Below are 11,891 nucleotides of genomic sequence, written 5' to 3' on the forward strand. Positions count from 1 at the left end.
CCAATTTTCCTTTAATTTAATTCTCTTTAAATCAGTCATAAAAGAGATCAAAAACTGCTCAATAACTGCTCCTGGAAACTTTCACAGCCCATGGAAAACTCCCCACTCTGCCTGTGTTCTTCTCTGTTCCTCTTGCCAAATCCTGACGTGAATCCACAGGTTGTGGTAGAAACCACAACTCACTTGTGAAGCTCTCTATTTTGCCACTGCATTTTGAAGCAAACTCCACAGGTTATGGAACTGTCCCCAGCTGCGTTGTTGAACTCTCTGGATTCATCTTTCTATCTTGTCCATCAATTCTTCCAAAAATGTGGTTTAGGCACTTAGAATCACCAATCTACACAGAAAAAACACAAAATGCCAATGTATGATCCGAAACAAAGATAATCCATGACTAAATCCTTAAATCAATACAATTATGTATGCAAATGACCTAAACTAAGATATGAATGCAATTACATTTTACTCACACATCAGATGACTTGCATGTTTATGTGTGTATGGACGTTCTTGGAAATGCTAAATTGAATTGAAATGAATTGTATGTTTGTTTGAGACCTAGCTCACCCTTGGATTATATGGTTGTATGTGTTTGTCTTCTTCCTTGCAATGATCATCCAATCCTTTGGATGTGAGAGTTGGTATCAAAATATATTGTAGGTTTATTTGGTATCCCTAATAAAAAATAGTTTAAAACATATATGTTTAATGTATTAAAATAAAATTATTTAATTTTACATTTATTAATTTCATATTACGTAACCTTTCTTAGACCTCCTATGAAGATGAGGTTGATGTTCAATTTTTTCTTTCACGTTCCTCTTTCGATAATTTTCTGCTCTCTATATAATCTTTTATATTATTTTCCTTTCATAATTTGATAACTTGTGTTTGAGCAAGTCCCACTATCAGTTACCTCAAAACTTCTATCAATTATAAAGACAATCCTTTTTCATAATTAAATCACTCAGATTTATTAAATCAATAATTGTTTATTCATCATACCATCAGAAACTATCTTTTTCACCTGAAACAATTCTCACAAACTTAATTCTTGAAATTTCAAATATAGCTTCATCTTGTTGAGTGACTATGGATAGATCTGAATGATAGACCTTATGCCCAAAACGGGACTTATGTCGTAGTTATTGAAACCAGCAGAGGAAAACAGCTTAACCCACTCTTTTTTGTTTCTCTCTTTTCCGTTGACCATCACCATCAACATGTCAAAGAACAGTTGTGTTTCAACATATTCTTCTTCTTTCACTTCATTATCCATCACCATCTCTATGATTATCACCTTTCCTTCTTTCCCTTTCTTAGATATAGCTTCCTTGCATTTCTTCAATATTCTCACACACTCCTCATCGTTCCAGTTATGTAATGTACCCTGTTTTCTCATCCAAAAAGTAGAAGGAATTCAGCTGTTTAGAATAAGCATCTCAGGTAATATAATTAATATAGTAGGGCCACTTATTATAAGTCAGATAACCAAGTTGAATCTGCACACCTAACATTAACTTAATTAGTTCTATTTATTAATTAGAAAAAGACTCAACCATGCTGTACCTTCAACAAAATGGCATTTGTTGGAGGAATCTCCTGAAACATGTCCCCTCCAACATATCTAAGGTTGTCACTTCCTTGCAAGCCAGAAACAACACGTGGAAGATCAAATACGATGCATTCCAATTGAGGGAAGGATTCAGCAATGGCCTTTCCCATGGTTCCTGTACCTCCCCCAACATCAACCAATGACTCCAATCCCATGAACATCCCTTTGCATTTCTCAATCACCCAACTAGTGATTGAGAAACAATTCTGGGATTAATTCTGGGATCACTGCCAGCATACTCCCAAAACAATTTCCCATGTTCCATTTCAAAGGGTGTAGTAATACCATTTTTGAACCAACTAGAAAACTGATTCCATGGATTTGTTAAAACTGGATCAAGCATGGCCTGCAGGAAAGGTGCCATACTCATTTCATGGCTCTTAANCAGAAGNAAAGAGGCATCAGTGAGTGCATANTTGACTTCAAGNTCGTTNTCGGTGTGANTGAGTTGAGAGAAGAAGCCAGAATGGACCATGATTCGCATCAAGCGAGGGATGAAGTGAGTTTTGGAAGAGTGAATTGGAAGTGAAGCAATGAGGTTTGAGAGTGAGATGGGTTGGCCATGGTTGTGTATGATGTCTGCTATGCCTAACTCAACAACACACTTAAGGGACATGGAGTTTATGAAGTTAAAAATATGATTCCATATGTGTGTTTGAGCCCTCAGTAGTTTCGCGTCATGGGATTCCATAATTTGTTGCATAAACTACTTGTTCAATTTGGAGCATGGAACCTCACACACCATTTGGATCTATTTATAAGCAACAAAATATCCAAGCAGCCACTTTATTAATAATTCATAGGATATGACGGTAGATTATCAAGCATAGTTTAATTCCTGCCCTTCATTGACTTTAATGTTAATTAATCTTTTTTTCTTTTTACTTAGCATCATGTTGGCATGCATATTTATATGTTCAGATCAAGTTTTGCTTAGTCCCATGCTATTGATTATAAAACTCAATTTCTTATAATTTTACAAGTTGTTTATGCTTTTGACTAAAGTGGTATTAGTTTAAACAATTTATGGGAATTCTAACACAATAAACTTAAATTAAAAAAAAAAATTTATTTGTTTATTTAGGTTCGGTTGCAATAACAACTAGGTAGAAGATTTATTATTTTAAAAGTTCGATTATTAAGGAGATATTTTAGGTTTTCTGTTTAGGGGCTAATTTTAAATTTTATTTTACTTTGTGTAAGTGGCTATTTAATAGTCTTTATCTCAATCAATAAAGTAGCACATGTTTTACAAAGAAAATATATTTTTGTGTATGGGGTTCTTTTAACAAAGTGGTATCATAGCTTTATGCTCTGACTACTAAGGGAGAGAAAAAAAGGGAGAAGGGGAGAGTCAAACACTGTGAGGAGAAAAGTGAGTGCTTGTTTTTTTGTGAGAGATGACAAAGGTTGTCAATGGGTGTGCCACAATTGACAAGAAAAACCAATTATGATAATTGGTACCTACAGCGTTTGGGATATGGTGGAAGATGGGTACGTTAAGCCTGATGCAGATGAAGATCAGACTGTGACACAGATAGCAACATTGAAGAAAACACTTGCAAGAGATGGGTCGGGATTCAAAAAAATAGCAAAGGAAGCCTGGAAGATATTGGAGGTTGCGTATAAAGGTGACAACCGCATTAAACAAGTTCGAATACAAGCTCACAGAGGAGAGTTTGAACAGTTGAATATGTAGCCCAAAGAACATATAACCGAGTACATAACTCGGGTGGAGAAGGTGGCCAACCAACTCGGCAGGGATGGAGAACAAATTCCTTCTAGTTGGGTTGTTGGGTCATTAGAAGCCCACGAACAAAGGAGAAGGAGTTGGGATGATCAAGTACTACAAGTACAGTTTGACTCAAATAAATCTCAGATTACTCGATCCTGGCGGCAGAGGACGAGGAGGCCGAGGACAAGGATGAGGTGGACATGGTAGAGGCAATGAAGAGAGAACCGGTCAACAGTATTGGCATGACCAAGGACAAGGAAAAGGCCGACGAGATCAGTCAGAAGTGGAATGTTTTAAGTGTGGCAAGCATGACAACTATGGATATGAATGTAGATCAAGGAAGTGCTACAATTGTGGTAAGCTCGGTCATATTGTTAAATATTGTCGAGCCTAGAAGAAAGTGAGAGAAATCTTCTTACAGAAGATGAAGAAGAGATGGGAATTTTGTTGACGTCAAAGATCTTAAAGTCGAAGGGGGAGACGAATCTCGTTAATGAAGATAGTGAAGATGAGTGTGGAATCCTGTTCATGGCAAAGAGCTTGGATGCAGCGGACATGGAGAGCCCGATCCCAATAATGGATGAAGTGATCTCAGTAAAGAATGCAACAATTATGGAGAAGGAAAACATGGAGAAAAAACTCAAAGAAAAAAAATGAAGAGATTTAGCAAATAGGGAGGCTTCTAGATGAAGCTAATGAAATTATGAATAAACAGAAGGTTGAGCTTAAGGAACTGAAGATGGCGGCTCTTGAAAAAGAAGATAAAATATCTAGTGTTCTTGAACTAGATGAAGAGGAAGATGAAGATGTTGAGAAGAACCCGATGAAGATAGTCAAGATTGTTGAGAAATCGCCTAAGGTCAGAGATGAGTTGGTTAGGGATATTGAGAAGTTGGACATAACAATGTCAGTCAAAGCATTAAAGAGGTCAACCAAGATAAAAAGGCCATAAAAAAAAAAAAAGTCAAATGTGATTAAAAGAAGCAAGCGGATGATGCACATGGAAAGAAAGGAAGGAAAAAATTTATGTTTATGGAGAAGTTTTGTTAAATAAACTTAAATTAAAAAAATGGATTTATTTGTTTATTTAGGTTCGGTTGCAGCTGTCAACACCCAATTTCGTCCGGGAGACTAAATAATAAGACTTGATTTTTATTGTTGTCCTATTTAATTTATTTTCTTTCATTTTTTTTATTTATTTTATTTTATGTTATTTTGTTGCTCTTAATTTCATTTTACTATTTTGTTTAATTTTAAAAAAAGTAATTACAAAAAAAAACGAAGAAAGAATAAAAAAAAACAAAAAAATTTTAAAAGAAAAAAAAGAAGAAAAAAGGAAAAAGATAAACAAAAGGAAAAAAGGAAGGAAGGAAAAAAGAAAAAAAGGGGGTGCACGTGAATAAAATGAAAAGAAAATAATGGTGATTAAATGGGAGAGGTGCTCCACGTGATTTTCTTGGAAAAATGGTACAGCAGACCCATAAGCAATTAATATTAATGCAGGAAAGATCAATTTAGAACATTTTTGAAATTTTGTTTTATTTGGTAATAATTCGAATCAACATTATGACAATCATTGCAAGGAATAATTAAAAATAATATATTGATTGTTGTATTCAATTTCTTCCTAAAGAGAAAAATATGATTTTTAATTTGATTCAATCAAGACCTTTTATTTCCCTATTTTGCTAATTGACAATTAATTCGCCATTAAGGCAAGATTACAATAATATTATAAATGTGTGTATATAAATATGCACCTTGCAAACAAGAGAAGGCAGAGAAAAAAATTCAATTTCAAGAAGAGAGCATAAGGGAACAAAAAAAAAGAGAGGAAGAGAAAATTCAATTTCGGGAAGAGAAAGTAAGGGAACATAGAGAAAAGGCTTTGGGCTCCATGCACCCTGGTTTTCTCTACACCTATACTTTTTTTATCTTATTTCATGATCTTTATTTTTATTATTTGATTACCAGGTTTTTATTGCATATCATTCCCGTAATTTTATATCCCCTCATCCCTTGTTTTTGTGATTTATTTGTTTCATCCATGTACATCAATATTACATGCCCATTTGATAATATAAACAATAAAAATAAAAATTATAAAAAATAAAAAAGATAAAAATTGCAAAATTATAAAAAATAGTTTTAGAATTTGTTTTAATAGTAACATTGTTTCTTTAAGCAGTTGCTTTCCAAAAAAATATAAAATTGTAAAATTAAAAAAACAGTTTTAGTGTTTTTTTTAACATTTAGTAAATATGGTTTATATTTTTACATTCCTTACAAACATTTGTGTAAATAATTTTACTATTTTTTATTCTAAATGGCTAAGTAAATATCATTTTGAGTTACGTAAATATCATTATTTTCCTTTTTAACTTTATTTTAAATATGTATGAAAAAACATTATTTTAATATTACAAAAAATTAGTACAAAAAAATGAAAAATAAAAAGTAAATAATATAAAGTAAAAATAAGATAAAATATATTTTAAAGGTTAAAGCACATGTGTGATCGCACGCATCGTCCTTATGTTATAAAACATTTTCTTCTTTCATAAAAATAATTTAAAAAAAATATGTTTTAAAGGTTTAAGCACGTGTGTGATCGCACGCGTCGTCCTCGTGCTAAGACCGTTTCCCTATTCACAAAAATAAAATAAAAATGTTTTAAAGGTTTAAGCACGTGTGTGATCGCACGCATCGTCCTTGTGTTAAGACCTTTTTCCTTTTTATAAAAAAAATAAAATATGTTTTAAAGGTTTAAGCACGTGTGTGATCGCATGCATCGTCCTCGTGCTAACAACTTTTTCCCTTTTTTTATATCAAAATAAATATTTTCAAATAACAAACAATCTCTCAGCTAGGACTACGTAACCCTGATTTCCTCAGTTTGAGAATACGTAGGAGCAAGGTCAATCCTTCTCGAACACAAAAAATAAAAAAAAAAAAAATATTTTTGTTTCTTTAGAATTTTATTTTCAGGGATAATTACACATTTTGAAAAAACCACATCAAGTTTGCGTTTTTAATTAAAGGTATTGCCTTCGGGTAGATGTTGTAGGGTGCTAATACCTTCCCTACACGTAACCGACTCCCGAACCAATCTTTGGTTTCGTGGGCCATGCCTTATCATTTTATGGTTTTTCCGTAGTTTTCCAGGATAAACTATGGTGGCGACTCCAAAACATTTTTCAAAAATCGTTTCCTCTTTTTTGGATAGTCGTCCCGTCGCGATTCCGGTTGCGACAGCAGTAACAACTAGGTAGAAGATTTATTATTTTAAAAGTTCGATTATTAAGTAGATATTTTAGATTTTCTGTTTAGGGCTGATTTTAAATTTTATTTTACGTTGTCTAAGTGGCTATTTAATAGCCTTTATCTCAATTAGCAAACAAAGTGTTCAACAGTATTTAACCATATCGTGATTAGGATATTTAGTGTTGAAAAAAATGATTTTCACGTTGATATGTTGAAATCAAAACACCATTATTGTACGACTTGATAAGGCTTTAAAGAAATGGAAAATGAGTCTCTTTTGGGAGGACAATAACAATTTTTCATTAAACATAGTTCTATTTTGCAAGTAACATATATCTTGTACTTCACCACTTTGATGTTGTAAAGAAACTTTAATTTACTTTCATAACCTAATTCAATGTATATAGTTTGTATGACGTTAGATATATTTAAATTAAACAATTATTCCTTACAATGTGTCCATTTGCTTATTTATTTCAAAAGAATGTTTTTCTTAAATAAATATTTTTTAGACAGATTTACTAAAACATTTGTTTTCAAGTAGACTCGTTCAGAATTTTTCTCATTTTTTATAAATGGGAAGGAAAAAGTTAAATTAAATTAATGCAAAGGAATTTAAAATAATTAACTAAAAGTATTGAGTTTGAAGTTTAATTGTTTTTAGAGAAGAAATAAAATAAAAAATAATTTACAAATTTTTCAATATAATTTCTAATTAAATTTGTTATTATTGATTTTTGAAAAAATAAATTAAAATATAAAATATTCATTAAATAATATTAACAACAATGATAATAATGTTTTAAAATTTTAAAAATCGTTTATTTCTTATTCATCTTTTTCTATTACTTATTATAATAGTAATAATAATAAATTTTATTCAAAATTATATTATAAAATTAATATTACAAAACTAAAATTTATTCATCTCAAATTATATTTTTGTTTTCTTCAATTAAAATTTAATTTCAAAATTTTCAATTAACTATTTTAAATTATTTTTCTCTATTTTAATTTGAATGTTTACTTTTTTAACTTATTTTCTTTTTTAAAAAAATCCTTCCTAAATTTCATCCCGGGAGAGTCAAATTCTGAATGCATTTTCTAACATAGAACATAAAAAACAGTTGAGAATTAGAATCATTTCATTTGGGTAAATAATGTCATGCATTTGAAGAATGTTTGAAATAAAAAAGACATTATTAAAAATAAATACAGATATTATAATTTGTAATATGTGTGTAAACAAATTAAAATAGACACTACAAAATACACAATTTTTCCATTTTTAGTATTATCGGCGGTTTTAATCCCTAAAAGATTTGTTTCTCACAATTGCAAAAGAAAACATGTAAAAGCAGCGTCGTTAAACATTACAGGTGGTTTTGCCACAATTATCCAAGGTTTTATAAAAATTGCCGGAAATAATCGAAGTTTTATAGAAATTGCCCTCTGTTTGTAGGGTTGTCTCCAAAACCGCCGGTAATGTAGTAATTTAACTTTTAGGGATTTAAATTATTTAATCATCATAACAAATGTTTTAATAATAAATTAGAAGGAATAAATAATCAAATTAAATATTATTATATAAAATAAAATATAAACGTTAGAAATACAATTAATTTGTCAAAAACTGATAAGCACTCAAAAACTCCCTAACTCTATTACATAATTCCTATTTTATACATAGGAGTACCTGCAATACTTGTTGCCTAACTATCGTAGGTGAATTTCCATTAAATATCTGTAATATCCTAGATTCACCTCATGTTCTTGTCATAACTATAACAAACAAATTCATAAATTATAAAAACACCAAAAAGAATTAAGAAAGAATATAAATGTGTACTCACCAGATTTTAGAATCCAATTAAGTTCTTTACCAGATTTCAAAATTCGAGAAAGTCCTTAACTGAATTTTCAAATTCAAATAACTGGATCTCAAAATCTATTAGGCTCTCACCAAATTTCGAATCGAAATTTGGTTAAAGACTTCATCCAATTTTCAATTCTATTCTAAATCTAGTTCACAATTTAAATTTGATAAATTTTTAACTAAATTTTAAAATTTGATGAAAATTATATTTGAATTTTAAAATTCAGTTAATTCTATTTTTCTAAATCCATACAGTCCCATTTTTATGTGCATATACACTATACTAATGATTTTTAAATAACGCAAACCAATAAATTTAAAGAAAAAGGAAATGGAATGTGCATATGGGTGTCGAGTATGTATGGATGAATAACGAAGGTTGGTTTATGTAGTGACAAAAATGAGTAAAAGTGGATGAATATAAGAGGATAGGATTAATTATAGTAGAAAAAGAAATTTATTCTTGTCAAAAAGTACTTTTATCATTAATTTAAAATTTAAAGGTGAAAAAAAAAAGTTTAGAGATGGATGAAGAAGCTTCCGTCTGGATATATTGTAATTCATTAAGTGTACTTTAATATAAAAAATACCTAATCATATCCCTTCGTTGCATAGATAAAGGTACATTAGAGAAGGTTTAGATCACTAATGCAGAAAGGGTTTTAAACATATGTTATATTTGGCTTTTAATGTCTTTTTTATAACCGACGTTGTTACGGGTGACGTTAATGGTACGTCGAATTTCCATATAACAGACGTCTATACAGACGTCAGTTAGTGCCATGCCCGACGTCAATAAACGTCGGTTAAGGCCTACTCCGTCGTGTAAGAGTACCATATAGACGTCGGGGTGGGAACCAACCGACGTCTAAGAGCACTATAAAGACTTCGAACATGTCACTAACCGACGTCTAAGGTCACTATAGACGTCGTTATATGCATTAACCGACACCTAATGTAGTCGTTGTGTTTTAGTGCAGTTTTGTTCCTGCCTTTGGATAGCCTAGTAGCACACCCTGTCTTTGCTAGTTTCCACCAAAAAAAGCTTGCGTCTTTTGAGTTTTTCATGACATTTCAACCCAAAACCAAACTTGGGTTCTTGCCTAGTTCCATTTTCAACCGCAAGAGGGAAAAATTACGGTGAAACGATAACTAGGCAACGACCCAGGGTCGTTTTTGGGTCGAAACGCCATAAGAAATCCAAAAAACGCCGCTTTTTCTGGGAGGCAGCTAGCAAAGGCAGAATGTGATACTACGTTACCCCAAGAGAGGAACAAAACTACAGTAAAACACAACACAAGGAAAACAAATTTTAATCAGTTGAACCAGAAGATAATTGATGAAAGACTAATATAATCGAAATCAACAAAGTTTAAACGGTTTAAATAAAAAAAGACGCACCTAGAATGCAATGCCGCAAGAGAGAAAAAGGAGAGAAGGAAGACGATGATGTTTGTGAAACTGCGAGTCTACAGTTTATTTAACATGAATTGAGGCGTCGGTTGCTGCGGAAACCGACGTCTATAGTCAGCTAAACATCGGTTAGCTCACTAATATGACGTCCAAGATAACTTTTAATCTGCCTTTTGCATGCACCTTAGACGTCGGACACACGGGGCGCTGACGTCTACGGCGCTGATCGGAGACGTTTCAATTCCTGTCAGGAAAGTAGACGACGGTTGTCCTTGGGCACCGACGTCTATAACATGTTAGACGTTGGCGCCCATTCCACTGGAAGTCGAAGTACCTGCGAGTTTGGTGAATAACATTAATAACACCCGCATAGACGTCGCTCCCCCAGAAAAGCGACGTCTATATTGCAAAATTTGACAGTCTTCCCGCCTTCCTGACAGGCCCATTGACGTCAAGTTAAGGGAGAAGAGACGTTATAACATTATAGACGTCGGTGTTTTATTAAGTGACGTCTAAGCGCCTGGGAATAAGGTGAAGAGCATTAATTGCAGCCAGGTAGACGTCTGCCCCCCCCCCCCCTCACAACCGACGTCAATGAGACAGAAAAGACTGTCTTCTCGCCTACCTCGGGCCCTTAGATGTCTGGTTAGGACAGAACAGGCGTCTACTATATCATAGACTACAAAAAAATTGTTGTTTAGTGGGAGTTATTTTTTGGAGGTTATAAAAACCCTCCACAAATTAATATTATTTCTCTAAATAGTAGAAATAGTGGGAGTTATAATTATTTTTTTGAAGAGATTCATGACCTCCACAAATTAAATTAAATATACTTTTCTAAATTATACCTTCCCTCCTAACTTAAATTTTCCAAAACTTATCTTCCCTCCTCTCCTCTCCCATTCCCACTTTTTTGAAAAATTTCCCAAACCTAATTACATTTCCAACATTTCACACAATTTTCCCCTTTTCTTTCGTTTTCACAAGCTTTTCTTTTGAGTGTTGTCCTTAGGTCATCATTTTCCTTAACCCATCATCGTTAGTGGTCTCGCATTGTTAGTTCATCGGTAGTTTCCATTGCCATTGCGGTTGTCTCCGTCGCCGTTCAGCTGCATCATCGCTGCGGTCGCCAGTGCATTCACGGTTGCCGTGGTCGTTGTAGTGTCTTAGTGGTCGCACGGGTGCCCTTGTAAATTAATTATGAACTTTGTGTATTCTCTCTTCTCTGAAATTGTACCCTTGGAATTTTTTAGGGTAAGATCAACTATCTATTGGGAAATTTGGGAAAAGATTATTCAAAGACTATTGGGGTTGTTGATCTTGGTGGTGGTGTTCAAAGATTATTCACTTACCTGCGTTGTGGTTTTGCTAGCTGCTCGTGCAGAGATTTTAAAGGTTTCTGATGATGCTGAGAACCCTTGTATCTTATTTAGTTATGATGGTAAATATACTTCTTTCTTGTATGTTGTAGGCATGATACCAAGTTACATATCAATTCTTTTTAACCCTTAATTGGTCATGAAGGAAAAATAGCTTTGAATTAAATTGTATTATTTTTCTTCTTTGCCTTATAATTTTGATAATAAGCTATTTTCTTTAAATAAATTTTCTTAGGGTCCTATTCGTATGGGGAAAGTCGTTTCAGGCTTCATCTTCCTCATCAGGAGCAAACATAAATATTGATTTTATTTATATGTAATTCATGCATTTGTGTGGCATGATAGGTGCATCGGATTGGCCAATTACAAAGTCATCTGAATCATCAGTTGATCATAAGAGCACTGGAATTGTTCCAAAGGCTGAAACTGCTTCATTGCCCCTTTTAATATCTGATCCATTACTTCCCATAACCCTTGCTAAGGTATGTTAGTCTTGTACGTTATCTTTTTGTACATTAGATGTCCATTAACAACTCTTATTTTTCAAAATAAATTATTTTATTAGCTGTTAGTTATGTTATGCTGTGTGTGAGATTTGTGAAATATTAA

At 32.6% G+C, this 11,891-nt stretch overlaps 1 pseudogene; it reads right to left on the bottom strand.

Moving 5' to 3' along the window:
- Positions 1-1,090: 1,090 nt before the first annotated feature.
- Positions 1,091-2,322, bottom strand: LOC106764540 (annotated as a pseudogene).
- Positions 2,323-11,891: the final 9,569 nt, after the last annotated feature.

The sequence above is a fragment of the Vigna radiata genome, chromosome 6 (assembly GCF_000741045.1).
Source record: "Vigna radiata var. radiata cultivar VC1973A chromosome 6, Vradiata_ver6, whole genome shotgun sequence".
In the NCBI taxonomy this organism is placed as follows: Eukaryota; Viridiplantae; Streptophyta; class Magnoliopsida; order Fabales; family Fabaceae; genus Vigna; species Vigna radiata.